Source organism: Haematobia irritans, chromosome 1 (assembly GCF_050003625.1).
Source record: "Haematobia irritans isolate KBUSLIRL chromosome 1, ASM5000362v1, whole genome shotgun sequence".
Taxonomy (NCBI): Eukaryota; Metazoa; Arthropoda; class Insecta; order Diptera; family Muscidae; genus Haematobia; species Haematobia irritans.
In genome coordinates, this window is record NC_134397.1 from 65878592 (window position 1) to 65885016 (window position 6425).

Genomic DNA, 6425 nt, shown 5'->3' on the forward strand with positions numbered 1-6425 from the left:
GTCAAATTTGGTTGAAATCGGTTCAGATTTAGATATAGCTCCCATATATAGCTTTCGCCAGATTTAGACTCATATGACCACAGTGGCCAATTTTTTACTCCGATTTAGTTGAAATTTTGCACAGGGAGTAGAATTAACATTGTAGCTATGCGTGTCAAATTTGGTTGAAATCGGTTCAGATTTAGATATAGCTCCCATATATATGTTTTTCTGATTTCGACGAAAATGGTCAAAATACCAACATTTTCCTTGTAAAATCGCCACTGCTTAGTCGAAAAGTTTTAAAAACGACTCTAATTTTCCTAAACTTCTAATACATATATATCGAGCGATAAATCATAAATAAACTTTTGCGAAGTTTCCTTAAATTTGCTTCAGATTTAAATATTTCCCATATTTTTTACTAACATTGTTTCCACCCTAGTGCATTAAATTCTGTCCAGATCGAGTTTCATCGAGTTTAAATGTATGTATTTGGGACAAACCATAATATATAGCCCCCAACACAGTTGACGGATGTGATATGGTATCGAAAAGTGGTGCAGGGTATAATATAGTCGGCCCGCCCGACTTTAGACTTTCCTTACTTGGTTTCTTTAAATTTAATTAATTTTTTCTTCAATAAGAGGTTGTAATTTCGTGAATTGTAGGTAAAAAGTACACCAGAGCATTAAATTTTCCTCGTTTTAACAACGCTTTGTGGAAATCTCAAAATGTGGAGTATAATTTAGTTCAATTTTCGCAAGACGTAGTTCATTCTTGTTATAAAACAGTTGACTTTTTTCTATGTAATAATAAAACTCAGAAAGTTCCACAGGGACCTTATCACACATTGCAGAGTTAAATCAATAAGATGCAAATTATTCAAAATAAGTCATAACTTATATCACTGTGACAGAAAATTAAAATTTTTGACTCCAAAGAAAAAATCACTTATCCCAGCCGAAAGTACTCGATGAGAGGAAAAAATTAATTTCTGGATTTTGCTAGATTGGTTGTCGTTCGTCTTTTATTAGCTTCTAAAGTTTTGTCGCCAAATTCGATTTTGGGGACTGTTTTGCAATTTTCGTATGGCCATAGCTCGAAAAATGATGTGAAGTCATTTTTGAGGTATTCAGCAAAGTTGTAGCTCGGCCAACAAAAATGCTGAATATATTATGTCTGAAAATGTTCATCTTCAAGCTAAAAACCGCGAAAATGTCGAAAAAATTACCACATTTATCACCGATTTTTTTCGTTTTTCGACTACAGTTCTTGAACTATTGAACATTTTAGCATTTCTTACCTCGACTGTTTGGTAAAATGTTCAATAGTTCAAGAGCTGTAGTCGAAAAATGGAAAAAATCGGTGATAAAAGTTGTAATTTTTCGACATTTTCACGGTTTGGATCATGAAGATGAAAATTTTCGGACTTAATATATTCAATAATTTTGTTGGCCGAGTCAAGTCCTAAAACTTTGCCAAATACCTCAAAAATAAATTCACAGTATTTTTCGAGCTATGGTCATACGAAAATTGCAAAAAGTGTTCCAAATCGAATTTGGCGACAAAACTTTACACTGAAAAAAATATTTACGTGATATTACAGATTACGCAACCTAAATTTTTGGATGCAAAATTTACAAAATTTCTTTAAAATAATGCAATTTTAATTAAAATAAAGTTTATAATCTTTGCTTCAAAATTTTTTTCATTAAATTTAGGACACAAATTTTGAAAATTTTAACTATGGCTAACTTTCCTTAAAGTAAAGAAACTCATTTTTGCTTTAAAGAAATTGTCCTTAAATTAACTGAAATATTGAAACTTTATATTTAAGATTAAAACGCTTCAAATATAGTATAAGACTTATTTTGAGGATTTAGCGTCTTTGGTTTAAAGTTTTTTTTTTTTTTGAATTAAGAAAATATTTTTTACTTTGAAGTATCCGTAATAATTTGGATTTTTAAACTGGCATTTGTTTGTACGTGAGTACCTTTATTAATAAACCGCGAAAAGAGAATGAAAATTTGAAAAATGAGATCTGTATTCTAATTTTAATTTTATTGGTCCTAGATTTAAAGCCAGATAGGTCGGTAACAAATGTCTGTAATTTAAAGAAGCCGGATCTTTGGCTCGGAATCAATTCCAAAATCCTTAGGGGAAGGTCAAAATCTTTAAATCCAACTAAACATTATTTTAGTGTAGAGGCTCATAAAAGACGAACGGCCACCAATCTAGCAAAATCCAGAAATTACTGTTCTCCTCTCAACGAGTACTTTCGGCTGGGATAAGTGATTTTTTGTTTGGATTTTTTTGTGTTGCACTTTGCATTTCAAACGTTATTATCATTAGTCCAAAGATTCAATATCTTACTTATTGTAAACATTATTTCTTTAAATCAAAAATGTTTTTCTTTACTTTAAGGAAATTTTTGCCTTACTTCAAAGACACACAACTTTAACGGAGGGATGCAAATTTCGATGATTCGTGTCCTAAATTTAATGAAAACAATTGTAAATCAAATATTATAAACATTATTTTAATTAAAATTTCTTTACTTTAAATTTCTTTACTTAAAGGTGGGTATTAAGTTCGAGTTTAGCCGCTAAAAACGTCATTTTTTTACGATTACTTTTCTTTAATAATCCATTTTAAGGAATACAAACTTTGTGAAAATTTGCTTTGGGCTTTTCCCCTCAAGTTATAATAAAATTTGCAACAAATACTTATAATTTCATGCCTTTTTCTTACTGATTTAGTTTTCACTTTAGCGCTTTTAGCGGCTAAACTCGAACTTAATACTCACCTTAAATGTTAAATTCTCAATATCAGATAAAAAATGGAAATGTACAAAATTGCACTTTTTATTAGTTTTTTGGTTTTGTCTGCACAGAAAAAAATATTGACCTAATATGAGGTATTATGGAACCTAAATTTTAGAACACACAATTTACACAATAATAAAGAAAAAATCTTTAAAATAATGTAATTTAATTAAAAGAAAGTTTATAATCTTTTCTTCAAAAAAATTTTATCATTAAATTTAAAACACGTATCTTGGTAATTTGCATTACTCCGTTAAAGTCGTATGGCTTTCAACTAAGGCAAACTTTCTTTAAAGTAACAAAATAGGTTTTTGATTGACTCTTTAATATAACTGAAATACTGATTCTTTAGATTTAACAAAATATAGGCTAAAGGTGAGTATTAAGTTCGAGGTTAGCCGCTAAAATCGCTAAAGTGAAAACTAAATCAGTACACTCAAAAAAAAGTGAACTCTCTATTTCACTAAAGCCATATTAACTTTATATTAGTTCATACAATCATTATGTTTGGAAAAAGTTTATTTTAGTCAAATAATTGTTTGCGTATGTTAGTTAAATGAACTAAAAAACGGGAAAAAGTTATACACAAATAAAGCATAAAGATTTCCTAATTTCGTATTTCTTACAAAATAGTTCATTATTTCTTTAAATTTGCAAATTTTACCAAAAATGTGTCCATCATGAACTTCGTATGTCACTAAAGACATTCTTGCAATTTTGAACTCCAAGATTTCTCTTAAAACTACAAAATTTTCTTTAACTACTGAAAAAATTTAGTTATGTCTAATAAATTTTCTTGAATTTGTCGAAAAATATTTACTTATTTTTGCCATATCGGAGTGATGCCAGCGCTTGTAATACCGTTTAGTTAAAATTTTCTAAAAAAGTTCCAAATTTTCTAAAATTAATCGAAAGTTATCTTTCCTGGTGGGTTCACTGTTTTTTCAGTGTAAGAAAAATGCATAAAATTACACATATTTGTTGCAAATTTTATTATAACTTGATGGGGAAAAGCCCAAAGCAAATTTTCACAAAGTATGTATTCCTTAAAATGGATTATTAAAGAAAAGTAATCGTGAAAAAATTACGTTTTTAGCGGATAAACTTAATACCCACCTTAAGACTTCAAATATAGGCTAAATCTAGCGTAACCCGGCCCGCATCGCCTTCCGAAGTATATTTGGTAGAGACATTTTGCGTTAATTTAGTCAACCATATCCTTCGAGCTGAAAACATATTCGAAAACATTTGAACTCTTTTGAAGGAGAGAAGGGTTTCCCGCCCAATGAATCGGAAAAAGTAAAAGTACTTAAAAAATTGACCATATAAACATTTGCTAAAATTTTGGGCACAGTGGACGTGCCTTTCTCGAACATATATCGGAAAATGAAGCATACTTCACGTTGCCTATCTATTTCAATTTTCAAAAAATCGGGCAAAAGGGACCCTCTCCTTCTCTCCTCCCCGACCAGATATCGGAAAATCACGTATGCTATATTCATTTCACAAACTACCTAACGGTCCCTCTAAATTCCAATTAAATCGAAGATTTTCCACCATTCGCCTTCCCCAACCTGATATCGAAAAATCATGCACCCAGTATTGATTTAATCACCTTCTCCCACGTTCCCTGTAAATTTCAAGTAAATCGGAGAAGGTTAAATTTTCCTCCCCAGTATTGATTTAATCACCTTCTCCCACGTTCCCTGTAAATTTCAAGTAAATCGGAGAAGGTTAAATTTTCCTCTATGTTTTACGGATACGTCACTTTTCCCGATCAAATATCGACAAATAACCTTCATTAAAAATTTCAAGAAAATCTGGGAATTTCCTTCATGTTTCTTACGGCCTTTGTAAATTTCAAGTAACCTTGAGAATTTTAGTTTTTTTTCAGTTTTAGTGGAGGTCCCCCTTCCCGACCAAATATAGAAAAATGATGTAGCATATCTTTGTGTAGACGTCACCCCCAACCTTTCCTGAAAGTTTCAAGCAAATCATGAGCACAATTTTCAAAAAGCAGGGCCCCTCTTCGCGACCAAATATCACATAATCAGGTACCCCTTATTAATTTCGTAACCTCCCCCACGACCTCTGTAAGTAAATTAGAAATGTTTTAATTGTTTCACTGTATGTACTTAAGGAAAAAGGAGGTCTCCCTGTGTCCTTTTATGTTTCCACGACCAAATATTAAAACATCAGGTACCCCATATAAATTTCATAACCTGCCCCATGTTCTCCGTAAATTTCCAGTAAGTCGGAGAATTTTAGTTTTTGTTTCACTGTACTTAAAAAAAGTCGGGCAAAGGGAGTTCCACCTCCCCAACCAAATATGGAAAAATAAAGTAGCGGATCAACCTTTCTTGAAATTTTCAAGCAAATCGGATAAGTTTGCTCCAATTTTCAAAAATCGGGCAAGGGATGGCACCCCTCCCCGTCCAAATATTAAAAAAAAAAAATCAGCTACTCCATATTAATTTCATAACCTCGCCGCATGTTACTGTAAATCTTAAGTAAATCAGAGAATTTTAGTTTTTTTCACTGTATTTAAAAAAAAAAGCCGAGCAATGGGAGCTGCCCTTCCCATCGAGAACTTTGGTCCCATTTTGGAAAAGGTGACCCCACCAGATATCAAAAAATGAGGTACCCTATTTTCGTCACATGATCGCCCTCTACGTTCTCCGAAAATTTAAAGTAAATCAGTTCAGCCGTTTCCGAGCTTACCCGGTCCATACAAATAAACAAACTTTGAATTTTATATATGTATATAGATTTAGTTTTAGGATTTTGCATATTTGGTTTAAAGATTTTTTTGGACTTAAGACTGTTTTCTTTGAAATATCTGTTAAAATTTTGGATTTTTAAATTTGTATTTGTGTTTACTTGAATAGAATAAAAATTCGATAAATTAGATATGTATCCTAATTTTAATTTTATTGTAGATTTTATTCTAGACGACCACAGTATATAGCCAGGGGAAAAAGGTGGTCCAAAGCACACAACAACTATATTGAAGAATTGGCTATCAAATAACAAAATCTTAGACCATGCAATGTCCAGTGCAAAGGCCGAATCTAAATCAGATCGGAAATTTGTGGTAATAGACGGTTTTCGAAGCTCGATAGTGCACCAACCTCTTTAAAGGAACTTTTATCTTGAGTTTAAAAGAAAAGATAAAATATTCTATAGGTGCACATCAGAACCCTAGAGGGGTGTGGGAAAGACCTAGCCTACTTTAGCCACTTCATCCTGATCAATATTTTTAACGTTGGTTACCTTTTTGGTCTTGTTTGTTGCACTACATTCTACTACGGGTCCTAATTTGTTCACAGTTTTCGAAGTGATCGATCCATGAGTCAATGGGAAACTCTCTTAGTGGGGGTTGAGTATAAAGATATAGAATGCTATTCACTTAGGTTGTCCTGTAAACAGTATAGATCCTTAAGATTCAAGAAGTGTTTAACACGCCTTAGGAGTGTAACGCGTAACGAAAATGTAGCACTCTCCAAGCGGTCCATCCATCTTCTCTCCTTGGGGAAGCACACAACAGGAGACTGACAAAGTTCTCCATCACAAGTTGCTGAGTGTTTTGAATAGGTCATACAATAATTGTTTCAAAAT